Genomic DNA, 13,974 nt, shown 5'->3' with positions numbered 1-13,974 from the left:
TGTCAAACCAACCCAGATGACCACGTGTCCCCAGTGCTTAGTTTGACCCAGGCTAGGACAGCAAAGACTCCTTCAAGTGACCGGTGCAAATTCAAAGACAACAACCAAGAGTCACGAAAGCTCTCACACCTCGGCCTAGAGAACATACGGTGATTCCAGAAATGCCAAACGAATCACTTGGAATGAAGGGGAACGGACTGATAAGCATGTCTAAGGGGGATAGCTGAGAAATACCATGACGATTCTCCTATGGAAAAGAGACAAAGGTCCCAGAAAATGGAAGGCGAACAGAAATCACCCCTGGATAATCCACAATGAAAGATGATGTCCGTCTTTAGACAGACTCTGCTGGAACGTTTGAAAGGCAGAGAAATTCACAAGCCAAAAGACGGCAGCGAAGGTCAAGGCTGGGCTAAGTGGGAAGGGTGAGTTATGAGACTGCTCCAAGCGGGCCAGGAAACCGTGTGTCCGTGAAGCTTGCCGGGACAGCAGAGACACGATTCTGACAAATCCTCTGACATCGCAGTGGACCCGAAAAACAACCTGGCCTCATCTACACAGTGCCAGACTTGGGCTCAAGTAGCATATTCAAGTCCCATTGCCCTCAACTGCAGGTTGCCAACGGAACATGAAAGGGGCCGGCCGGTGGTGCAGCGGTGAGGTCCGCACCTTCTGGGTCGGTGGCCCGGGGTGGGCCGGGTGGAACCTCGGGTGAGCCTGCTCACCACTGCTTCAGGCCTTCTGGGGCAGGCGTCCGAGGTAGTGTAGAGGCAGATGGGAAGGGACGTTAGACAGGGCCAGACTTCCACAGCAAAGACAGGAGCATTGCCAGCAGATGTGAGCTCAGCGATGCACTTCTGCCAGAACAAAACCGATTCAAAGTTGCAAAGCATAGAGAAACTGAAGCTGAAAAGAAAAAGTGAAAAACTGCATGCCAGTGAGAAGGATGAGATCTCTATGAAGAAACTTAGCAAAACAGGTGAAAGCCATGGCAATGGAAAACTAACAAACGTTGGGGGAAAGAAATTCAAGAAGACACAAGGAGAAAGAAGGAGATTCCAGGATCTAGGAGTGGAAGCATCAACACACTGGAAACGTCCCTACCAGAGCAAGGAACCTCTGGATTCCATGCAATCCCAGTCAAAGTTGCAGCAATGTTTCCCGCAGAGACAGAAGAGGGAATCCTGAAGCTTCTAGCCAGCAACAAGAGACCCTGACTAGGCAAAGGAATCCTCAGGAAAACGAAAAAAGCAGGACGTGGCACACTTTCCGATTTCAACATATAGGACGAAGCACTAGGTACCGAGACGGCACAGTCTGGGCCCCAAAACAGGCACACAGACCCATGCAACAGAATCGAGAACCCAGAGCCCAACTCAAACGTACATGGACAGCCCATTTTCGACCAGGGAGCCAAGAGGAGACAGCGGAGAAAGGAGAGCCTCTACCATAAACGGTGCTGGGAAGCCTGCACAGCCGCATGGAACACAACGAGAGTACACCATGATGTTACACCTGGCACACACACCACCTGAAATGGATCAAAGCCTTGAATGGCAGACTTGAAGCCGTGAACCTTGTAGCAGAAGACCTAGGCAGAGTGCTCTTTGCCATCTGTCTGAGCCGCCTGTTTGGAAGAAGCAAGTCTGACTGGGCCAGGGCAACCAAGTCAACAAGAAACCAACGGGACCACGTCAAATGCGGATGCTTCTGCCCAGTGAAGGAAACCATCGACTGAATGGAAAGATAGCACAACGACTGGGGGAGGATGTTTGCAAACCACACATCGGACAAGGGGTGGAAAGCCCAAAGATGCAATCAACTCGCACGTCCCCAGAAGAAAAAAAAAACAACAAGCCAATGAAAACCTGGGCAGAAGATGGAAACAGAGATTTCTGCCAAGAAGATCGAAAGAGGGCCAACGGGTGCATGAACACTTGTTCACCGTCATTAAGTCTCAGGCCAATGCAAATGCAAACTGCAAGGGCACAGCAGCTCACTGTGGTCAGAATGGCTGTAAGGAAGCAGACAGGAAGCCACAAGTGTCAGAGAGGAGGTGGAGAGAAGGGAAGCCTCCCGCACCGTTGGTGGGAGTGCAGACCGGTGCAGCCACTACGCCAAGCGGTGTGGAACTGCCTCAGAACTTGAAGAATCCATGTCCCATATGATCCAGCTATTCCTCTGCGGCGTGTTGATCCAAAGAACTCGGAAACACTCCTGCCTTAAGACATGTGCACCGCTGAGTTCACCACAGCGTCGCTCCCACTACCCAAGACTTGGAAGCCTCCCTGGAGCCCAGCAAGGGACCAGTGCAGAAGGAAGATGGGCTATAGCCGCGCAATGGCATACCAGTCAGCCGGAACCAAGGATGCAATCCAGCCATTTGTGACCACCAGAATGGCTGGGAGGGTTTTAGGGAAGTGAAACAAGCCCCAGGGAGCAAGGCAAGTACCGTAGGACCTCACTTAAGAGGAGAAGCAAAAACAAGCGGTCAGGAACAGGTGGCACGGGACATTTGATTGGGGGTTCCCAGAGACAAAGCGGGGAGGTGTGAGAGGGTGAAACAGATGATGAGGCACAAGTGTGTGGTGAGGGCCTGCTATTAGGCTTACGCAGGGGAAGATGATGTAAGCTACACGGAAGTCTACATCGATGAGGATGCAAATCGGAAAGATATAGGATGTTCTAATGCAGGGTTGCGGCAATAAATTCACCTCAAAGCAAAAATCCAAAATGGGGTCCAGAATGACGGCATAAAGCTTTGGGGCTGAAAGAGATTAGAGAAGGTGAACTTCCAAGGCTGGAAAATCACCTCAAAATGCGTACTGATGCTACAGAAAGGTAGACCATTCCAAATAGATGAAGAGCAATGCTACCCACAGCACATGCTGCCTGCGAAACCCATGCACCCACGGAAAAGGTTACCGTGCAGGATGTTACTACTAATCACCTTCACGAATAATCCAAACAGGCCCACGTGTTCCCAAGCTCAGGCAAAAGGTTGGTCCAAAAGTCCAATTCAGGGCCGGCCCTGTGGCGGAGCGGGTAAGCGCCCACGTTCCGCTTGGCCGGCCCAGGCCTCACTGTTTCACATCACGGGTGCAGATCACATTAGCAGTCTTAGGAAATATAGATTTCATGGTACGGTGCGGACAGGGATCATAAACTAAGTAGCAATGGTGAGGTCACCTTCTAATACGCACCAGAAAAAGAACCGTGAGGCTTTTACAATCCATGAACGCATCTGGTACACTTCCCCAAAGGAAGCAGGAAGGAAAACATGGGACCTGCCTAGGTGGAATCGGCAGAGTGCTAGGAGATGACACGATCATTGCGCATCAGAGGATTGCCCGGGCAACTTCAACCTGGGAGGGAGTCCAGGACTTTCTCTGGGGAACGTCCACCCACTTGGCCATCTACATAAAATGTAAGAGGTGAAACCCAGGATAATCTTACAGGACAGAAACCAGTGTCTAGAGAGAATGTAGCAGGCCTTCCAAAGTTTGAGGGGCAAGACAGAAACCGACAAGAAATCGAGAAAAAGGAAAACTATCCTACCTGGAAAGGGTGAGGAGTCAGACTGGCCTGAGATGGCTCTGAAACTCTGTGTGCACGCAGGTTGTCAGGACAACTTCGAATTTTGAGGTTGTTTATGACATCACGAGGATCATGTCCGCCAAGATGGCCACACGGTTACAGACCGAGGATTGGCCTAGGCTAGGCTATTAAAGGGAGGGATACCCAGAAACAGCTTTGAGAAACAGAAAGCGGACACAGAAACTGGAAGGCATAAAACAGACGCTGATTCGAGGGGTAAGAAAGGGATCCTTGGCAAGAAGCGAGAATAGAGGGACAAGCCCCGAGAGGAGAACGTTGTCATCTGTTCAAGTCTATGGGGAGGCCATGCTGATTCAAGCTTGCAACTTGATTGGAAGCAAGAGGCCGGACTTGGGCCTTATCAGACCTACGTGGTCCTTCTGCCTTAAGCATAAGCCAAAGTCAAGAATGAGGTCTTGAGGACGTTGAAGAGAAGCCTCGATGCCTCCTTTCCTAGGCCCCTGGCATTCTTTGCAGATCAGTCTCACTTTCCATAGCTCTGGCGTCACGGGGGCCCACTGGGTACATGCTAATGTGTCCCAAGACATGTCTTGGAAGCCTTGAAGGAATGGAGCCCTGTCACGCTTGGGCTATGTCTCTTTGTTTGGAAGTGCTCTACAAGGGTGCTGAAAAGCACCCTTTTCCACAGGCCTTCGTTCCTTCGTGAAGGCTGCCCTCCCAGGCTAGTGTGCTCAGTTTGCCTCCATCGAAATTCTCTCCCCCTACCTCTTGCCGTAGAAGGATTATGGATTATGCATTTTGACACCACATGTAAGGAAGTGGGCTGAAAATGAGAACATTACAATTCTGTTTCAAGAAAAATAAACAGGCGTGGGCTGAGGATGTAAGGCAAACAAATGGCACAGCCTATAGTAATAAAGGAAGCCCGTATCTAGACGGCACCTGGGGGAACGTTCCAGGATCAGGGGTGAAGTTCGAAACTTCCCAAATCCGGAAAGGAGACAGAAAAATATCTTTCCTGGAGAGAGGAATTCATCAGATTCGTCTAATTTGTCTTGGAAACATTGTGTCCGTGAAGGGGGATGCCAGGACCACCTCGAGTTTGGAGTTTCTGACCTCAGGATGTCAAACCAACCCAGATGACCACGTGTCCCCAGTGCTTAGTTTGACCCAGGCTAGGACAGCAAAGACTCCTTCAAGTGACCGGTGCAAATTCAAAGACAACAACCAAGAGTCACGAAAGCTCTCACACCTCGGCCTAGAGAACATACGGTGATTCCAGAAATGCCAAACGAATCACTTGGAATGAAGGGGAACGGACTGATAAGCATGTCTAAGGGGGATAGCTGAGAAATACCATGACGATTCTCCTATGGAAAAGAGACAAAGGTCCCAGAAAATGGAAGGCGAACAGAAATCACCCCTGGATAATCCACAATGAAAGATGATGTCCGTCTTTAGACAGACTCTGCTGGAACGTTTGAAAGGCAGAGAAATTCACAAGCCAAAAGACGGCAGCGAAGGTCAAGGCTGGGCTAAGTGGGAAGGGTGAGTTATGAGACTGCTCCAAGCGGGCCAGGAAACCGTGTGTCCGTGAAGCTTGCCGGGACAGCAGAGACACGATTCTGACAAATCCTCTGACATCGCAGTGGACCCGAAAAACAACCTGGCCTCATCTACACAGTGCCAGACTTGGGCTCAAGTAGCATATTCAAGTCCCATTGCCCTCAACTGCAGGTTGCCAACGGAACATGAAAGGGGCCGGCCGGTGGTGCAGCGGTGAGGTCCGCACCTTCTGGGTCGGTGGCCCGGGGTGGGCCGGGTGGAACCTCGGGTGAGCCTGCTCACCACTGCTTCAGGCCTTCTGGGGCAGGCGTCCGAGGTAGTGTAGAGGCAGATGGGAAGGGACGTTAGACAGGGCCAGACTTCCACAGCAAAGACAGGAGCATTGCCAGCAGATGTGAGCTCAGCGATGCACTTCTGCCAGAACAAAACCGATTCAAAGTTGCAAAGCATAGAGAAACTGAAGCTGAAAAGAAAAAGTGAAAAACTGCATGCCAGTGAGAAGGATGAGATCTCTATGAAGAAACTTAGCAAAACAGGTGAAAGCCATGGCAATGGAAAACTAACAAACGTTGGGGGAAAGAAATTCAAGAAGACACAAGGAGAAAGAAGGAGATTCCAGGATCTAGGAGTGGAAGCATCAACACACTGGAAACGTCCCTACCAGAGCAAGGAACCTCTGGATTCCATGCAATCCCAGTCAAAGTTGCAGCAATGTTTCCCGCAGAGACAGAAGAGGGAATCCTGAAGCTTCTAGCCAGCAACAAGAGACCCTGACTAGGCAAAGGAATCCTCAGGAAAACGAAAAAAGCAGGACGTGGCACACTTTCCGATTTCAACATATAGGACGAAGCACTAGGTACCGAGACGGCACAGTCTGGGCCCCAAAACAGGCACACAGACCCATGCAACAGAATCGAGAACCCAGAGCCCAACTCAAACGTACATGGACAGCCCATTTTCGACCAGGGAGCCAAGAGGAGACAGCGGAGAAAGGAGAGCCTCTACCATAAACGCTGCTGGGAAGCCTGCACAGCCGCATGGAACACAACGAGAGTACACCATGATGTTACACCTGGCACACACACCACCTGAAATGGATCAAAGCCTTGAATGGCAGACTTGAAACCGTGAACCTTGTAGCAGAAGACCTAGGCAGAGTGCTCTTTGCCATCTGTCTGAGCCGCCTGTTTGGAAGAAGCAAGTCTGACTGGGCCAGGGCAACCAAGTCAACAAGAAACCAACGGGACCACGTCAAATGCGGACGCTTCTGCCCAGTGAAGGAAACCATCGACTGAATGGAAAGATAGCACAACGACTGGGGGAGGATGTTTGCAAACCACACATCGGACAAGGGGTGGAAAGCCCAAAGATGCAATCAACTCGCACGTCCCCAGAAGAAAAAAAAAACAACAAGCCAATGAAAACCTGGGCAGAAGATGGAAACAGAGATTTCTGCCAAGAAGATCGAAAGAGGGCCAACGGGTGCATGAACACTTGTTCACCGTCATTAAGTCTCAGGCCAATGCAAATGCAAACTGCAAGGGCACAGCAGCTCACTGTGGTCAGAATGGCTATAAGGAAGCAGACAGGAAGCCACAAGTGTCAGAGAGGAGGTGGAGAGAAGGGAAGCCTCCCGCACCGTTGGTGGGAGTGCAGACGGTGCAGCCACTACGCCAAGCGGTGTGGAACTGCCTCAGAACTTGAAGAATCCATGTCCCATATGATCCAGCTATTCCTCTGCGGCGTGTTGATCCAAAGAACTCGGAAACACTCCTGCATAAAGACATGTCCACCGCTGAGTTCACCACAGCGTCGCTCCCACTACCCAAGACTTGGAAGCCTCCCTGGAGCCCAGCAAGGGACCAGTGCAGAAGGAAGATGGGCTATAGCCACGCAATGGCATACCAGTCAGCCGGAACCAAGGATGCAATCCAGCCATTTGTGACCACCAGAATGGCTGGGAGGGTTTTAGGGAAGTGAAACAAGCCCCAGGGAGCAAGGCAAGTACCGTAGGACCTCACTTAAGAGGAGAAGCAAAAACAAGCGGTCAGGAACAGGTGGCACGGGACATTTGATTGGGGGTTCCCAGAGACAAAGCGGGGAGGTGTGAGAGGGTGAAACAGATGATGAGGCACAAGTGTGTGGTGAGGGCCTGCTATTAGGCTTACGCAGGGAAAGATGAGGTAAGCTACACGGAAGTCTACATCGATGAGGATGCAAATCGGAAAGATATAAGATGTTCTAATGCAGGGTTGCGGCAATAAATTCACCTCAAAGCAAAAATCCAAAATGGGGTCCAGAATGACGGCATAAAGCTTTGGGGCTGAAAGAGATTAGAGAAGGTGAACTTCCAAGGCTGGAAAATCACCTCAAAATGCGTACTGATGCTACAGAAAGGTAGACCATTCCAAATAGATGAAGAGCAATGCTACCCACAGCACATGCTGCCTGCGAAACCCATGCACCCACGGAAAAGGTTACCGTGCAGGATGTTACTACTAATCACCTTCACGAATAATCCAAACAGGCCCACGTGTTCCCAAGCTCAGGCAAAAGGTTGGTCCAAAAGTCCAATTCAGGGCCGGCCCTGTGGCGGAGCGGGTAAGCGCCCACGTTCCGCTTGGCCGGCCCAGGCCTCACTGTTTCACATCACGGGTGCAGATCACATTAGCAGTCTTAGGAAATATAGATTTCATGGTACGGTGCGGACAGGGATCATAAACTAAGTAGCAATGGTGAGGTCACCTTCTAATACGCACCAGAAAAAGAACCGTGAGGCTTTTACAATCCATGAACGCATCTGGTACACTTCCCCAAAGGAAGCAGGAAGGAAAACATGGGACCTGCCTAGGTGGAATCGGCAGAGTGCTAGGAGATGACACGATCATTGCGCATCAGAGGATTGCCCGGGCAACTTCAACCTGGGAGGGAGTCCAGGACTTTCTCTGGGGAACGTCCACCCACTTGGCCATCTACATAAAATGTAAGAGGTGAAACCCAGGATAATCTTACAGGACAGAAACCAGTGTCTAGAGAGAATGTAGCAGGCCTTCCAAAGTTTGAGGGGCAAGACAGAAACCGACAAGAAATCGAGAAAAAGGAAAACTATCCTACCTGGAAAGGGTGAGGAGTCAGACTGGCCTGAGATGGCTCTGAAACTCTGTGTGCACGCAGGTTGTCAGGACAACTTCGAATTTTGAGGTTGTTTATGACATCACGAGGATCATGTCCGCCAAGATGGCCACACGGTTACAGACCGAGGATTGGCCTAGGCTAGGCTATTAAAGGGAGGGATACCCAGAAACAGCTTTGAGAAACAGAAAGCGGACACAGAAACTGGAAGGCATAAAACAGACGCTGATTCGAGGGGTAAGAAAGGGATCCTTGGCAAGAAGCGAGAATAGAGGGACAAGCCCCGAGAGGAGAACGTTGTCATCTGTTCAAGTCTATGGGGAGGCCATGCTGATTCAAGCTTGCAACTTGATTGGAAGCAAGAGGCCGGACTTGGGCCTTATCAGACCTACGTGGTCCTTCTGCCTTAAGCATAAGCCAAAGTCAAGAATGAGGTCTTGAGGACGTTGAAGAGAAGCCTCGATGCCTCCTTTCCTAGGCCCCTGGCATTCTTTGCAGATCAGTCTCACTTTCCATAGCTCTGGCGTCACAGGGGCCCACTGGGTACATGCTAATGTGTCCCAAGACATGTCTTGGAAGCCTTGAAGGAATGGAGCCCTGTCACGCTTGGGCTATGTCTCTTTGTTTGGAAGTGCTCTACAAGGGTGCTGAAAAGCACCCTTTTCCACAGGCCTTCGTTCCTTCGTGAAGGCTGCCCTCCCAGGCTAGTGTGCTCAGTTTGCCTCCATCGAAATTCTCTCCCCCTACCTCTTGCCGTAGAAGGATTATGGATTATGCATTTTGACACCACATGTAAGGAAGTGGGCTGAAAATGAGAACATTACAATTCTGTTTCAAGAAAAATAAACAGGCGTGGGCTGAGGATGTAAGGCAAACAAATGGCACAGCCTATAGTAATAAAGGAAGCCCGTATCTAGACGGCACCTGGGGGAACGTTCCAGGATCAGGGGTGAAGTTCGAAACTTCCCAAATCCGGAAAGGAGACAGAAAAATATCTTTCCTGGAGAGAGGAATTCATCAGATTCGTCTAATTTGTCTTGGAAACATTGTGTCCGTGAAGGGGGATGCCAGGACCACCTCGAGTTTGGAGTTTCTGACCTCAGGATGTCAAACCAACCCAGATGACCACGTGTCCCCAGTGCTTAGTTTGACCCAGGCTAGGACAGCAAAGACTCCTTCAAGTGACCGGTGCAAATTCAAAGACAACAACCAAGAGTCACGAAAGCTCTCACACCTCGGCCTAGAGAACATACGGTGATTCCAGAAATGCCAAACGAATCACTTGGAATGAAGGGGAACGGACTGATAAGCATGTCTAAGGGGGATAGCTGAGAAATACCATGACGATTCTCCTATGGAAAAGAGACAAAGGTCCCAGAAAATGGAAGGCGAACAGAAATCACCCCTGGATAATCCACAATGAAAGATGATGTCCGTCTTTAGACAGACTCTGCTGGAACGTTTGAAAGGCAGAGAAATTCACAAGCCAAAAGACGGCAGCGAAGGTCAAGGCTGGGCTAAGTGGGAAGGGTGAGTTATGAGACTGCTCCAAGCGGGCCAGGAAACCGTGTGTCCGTGAAGCTTGCCGGGACAGCAGAGACACGATTCTGACAAATCCTCTGACATCGCAGTGGACCCGAAAAACAACCTGGCCTCATCTACACAGTGCCAGACTTGGGCTCAAGTAGCATATTCAAGTCCCATTGCCCTCAACTGCAGGTTGCCAACGGAACATGAAAGGGGCCGGCCGGTGGTGCAGCGGTGAGGTCCGCACCTTCTGGGTCGGTGGCCCGGGGTGGGCCGGGTGGAACCTCGGGTGAGCCTGCTCACCACTGCTTCAGGCCTTCTGGGGCAGGCGTCCGAGGTAGTGTAGAGGCAGATGGGAAGGGACGTTAGACAGGGCCAGACTTCCACAGCAAAGACAGGAGCATTGCCAGCAGATGTGAGCTCAGCGATGCACTTCTGCCAGAACAAAACCGATTCAAAGTTGCAAAGCATAGAGAAACTGAAGCTGAAAAGAAAAAGTGAAAAACTGCATGCCAGTGAGAAGGATGAGATCTCTATGAAGAAACTTAGCAAAACAGGTGAAAGCCATGGCAATGGAAAACTAACAAACGTTGGGGGAAAGAAATTCAAGAAGACACAAGGAGAAAGAAGGAGATTCCAGGATCTAGGAGTGGAAGCATCAACACACTGGAAACGTCCCTACCAGAGCAAGGAACCTCTGGATTCCATGCAATCCCAGTCAAAGTTGCAGCAATGTTTCCCGCAGAGACAGAAGAGGGAATCCTGAAGCTTCTAGCCAGCAACAAGAGACCCTGACTAGGCAAAGGAATCCTCAGGAAAACGAAAAAAGCAGGACGTGGCACACTTTCCGATTTCAACATATAGGACGAAGCACTAGGTACCGAGACGGCACAGTCTGGGCCCCAAAACAGGCACACAGACCCATGCAACAGAATCGAGAACCCAGAGCCCAACTCAAACGTACATGGACAGCCCATTTTCGACCAGGGAGCCAAGAGGAGACAGCGGAGAAAGGAGAGCCTCTACCATAAACGGTGCTGGGAAGCCTGCACAGCCACATGGAACACAACGAGAGTACACCATGATGTTACACCTGGCACACACACCACCTGAAATGGATCAAAGCCTTGAATGGCAGACTTGAAACCGTGAACCTTGTAGCAGAAGACCTAGGCAGAGTGCTCTTTGCCATCTGTCTGAGCCGCCTGTTTGGAAGAAGCAAGTCTGACTGGGCCAGGGCAACCAAGTCAACAAGAAACCAACGGGACCACGTCAAATGCGGACGCTTCTGCCCAGTGAAGGAAACCATCGACTGAATGGAAAGATAGCACAACGACTGGGGGAGGATGTTTGCAAACCACACATCGGACAAGGGGTGGAAAGCCCAAAGATGCAATCAACTCGCACGTCCCCAGAAGAAAAAAAAAACAACAAGCCAATGAAAACCTGGGCAGAAGATGGAAACAGAGATTTCTGCCAAGAAGATCGAAAGAGGGCCAACGGGTGCATGAACACTTGTTCACCGTCATTAAGTCTCAGGCCAATGCAAATGCAAACTGCAAGGGCACAGCAGCTCACTGTGGTCAGAATGGCTATAAGGAAGCAGACAGGAAGCCACAAGTGTCAGAGAGGAGGTGGAGAGAAGGGAAGCCTCCCGCACCGTTGGTGGGAGTGCAGACCGGTGCAGCCACTACGCCAAGCGGTGTGGAACTGCCTCAGAACTTGAAGAATCCATGTCCCATATGATCCAGCTATTCCTCTGCGGCGTGTTGATCCAAAGAACTCGGAAACACTCCTGCATAAAGACATGTGCACCGCTGAGTTCACCACAGCGTCGCTCCCACTACCCAAGACTTGGAAGCCTCCCTGGAGCCCAGCAAGGGACCAGTGCAGAAGGAAGATGGGCTATAGCCGCGCAATGGCATACCAGTCAGCCGGAACCAAGGATGCAATCCAGCCATTTGTGACCACCAGAATGGCTGGGAGGGTTTTAGGGAAGTGAAACAAGCCCCAGGGAGCAAGGCAAGTACCGTAGGACCTCACTTAAGAGGAGAAGCAAAAACAAGCGGTCAGGAACAGGTGGCACGGGACATTTGATTGGGGGTTCCCAGAGACAAAGCGGGGAGGTGTGAGAGGGTGAAACAGATGATGAGGCACAAGTGTGTGGTGAGGGCCTGCTATTAGGCTTACGCAGGGGAAGATGATGTAAGCTACACGGAAGTCTACATCGATGAGGATGCAAATCGGAAAGATATAGGATGTTCTAATGCAGGGTTGCGGCAATAAATTCACCTCAAAGCAAAAATCCAAAATGGGGTCCAGAATGACGGCATAAAGCTTTGGGGCTGAAAGAGATTAGAGAAGGTGAACTTCCAAGGCTGGAAAATCACCTCAAAATGCGTACTGATGCTACAGAAAGGTAGACCATTCCAAATAGATGAAGAGCAATGCTACCCACAGCACATGCTGCCTGCGAAACCCATGCACCCACGGAAAAGGTTACCGTGCAGGATGTTACTACTAATCACCTTCACGAATAATCCAAACAGGCCCACGTGTTCCCAAGCTCAGGCAAAAGGTTGGTCCAAAAGTCCAATTCAGGGCCGGCCCTGTGGCGGAGCGGGTAAGCGCCCACGTTCCGCTTGGCCGGCCCAGGCCTCACTGTTTCACATCACGGGTGCAGATCACATTAGCAGTCTTAGGAAATATAGATTTCATGGTACGGTGCGGACAGGGATCATAAACTAAGTAGCAATGGTGAGGTCACCTTCTAATACGCACCAGAAAAAGAACCGTGAGGCTTTTACAATCCATGAACGCATCTGGTACACTTCCCCAAAGGAAGCAGGAAGGAAAACATGGGACCTGCCTAGGTGGAATCGGCAGAGTGCTAGGAGATGACACGATCATTGCGCATCAGAGGATTGCCCGGGCAACTTCAACCTGGGAGGGAGTCCAGGACTTTCTCTGGGGAACGTCCACCCACTTGGCCATCTACATAAAATGTAAGAGGTGAAACCCAGGATAATCTTACAGGACAGAAACCAGTGTCTAGAGAGAATGTAGCAGGCCTTCCAAAGTTTGAGGGGCAAGACAGAAACCGACAAGAAATCGAGAAAAAGGAAAACTATCCTACCTGGAAAGGGTGAGGAGTCAGACTGGCCTGAGATGGCTCTGAAACTCTGTGTGCACGCAGGTTGTCAGGACAACTTCGAATTTTGAGGTTGTTTATGACATCACGAGGATCATGTCCGCCAAGATGGCCACACGGTTACAGACCGAGGATTGGCCTAGGCTAGGCTATTAAAGGGAGGGATACCCAGAAACAGCTTTGAGAAACAGAAAGCGGACACAGAAACTGGAAGGCATAAAACAGACGCTGATTCGAGGGGTAAGAAAGGGATCCTTGGCAAGAAGCGAGAATAGAGGGACAAGCCCCGAGAGGAGAACGTTGTCATCTGTTCAAGTCTATGGGGAGGCCATGCTGATTCAAGCTTGCAACTTGATTGGAAGCAAGAGGCCGGACTTGGGCCTTATCAGACCTACGTGGTCCTTCTGCCTTAAGCATAAGCCAAAGTCAAGAATGAGGTCTTGAGGACGTTGAAGAGAAGCCTCGATGCCTCCTTTCCTAGGCCCCTGGCATTCTTTGCAGATCAGTCTCACTTTCCATAGCTCTGGCGTCACAGGGGCCCACTGGGTACATGCTAATGTGTCCCAAGACATGTCTTGGAAGCCTTGAAGGAATGGAGCCCTGTCACGCTTGGGCTATGTCTCTTTGTTTGGAAGTGCTCTACAAGGGTGCTGAAAAGCACCCTTTTCCACAGGCCTTCGTTCCTTCGTGAAGGCTGCCCTCCCAGGCTAGTGTGCTCAGTTTGCCTCCATCGAAATTCTCTCCCCCTACCTCTTGCCGTAGAAGGATTATGGATTATGCATTTTGACACCACATGTAAGGAAGTGGGCTGAAAATGAGAACATTACAATTCTGTTTCAAGAAAAATAAACAGGCGTGGGCTGAGGATGTAAGGCAAACAAATGGCACAGCCTATAGTAATAAAGGAAGCCCGTATCTAGACGGCACCTGGGGGAACGTTCCAGGATCAGGGGTGAAGTTCGAAACTTCCCAAATCCGGAAAGGAGACAGAAAAATATCTTTCCTGGAGAGAGGAATTCATCAGATTCGTCTAATTTGTC

The sequence above is a fragment of the Equus asinus genome, chromosome 1, assembly GCF_041296235.1.
Source record: "Equus asinus isolate D_3611 breed Donkey chromosome 1, EquAss-T2T_v2, whole genome shotgun sequence".
NCBI classification, from domain to species: Eukaryota; Metazoa; Chordata; class Mammalia; order Perissodactyla; family Equidae; genus Equus; species Equus asinus.
This window is presented reverse-complemented; position numbering follows the sequence as displayed.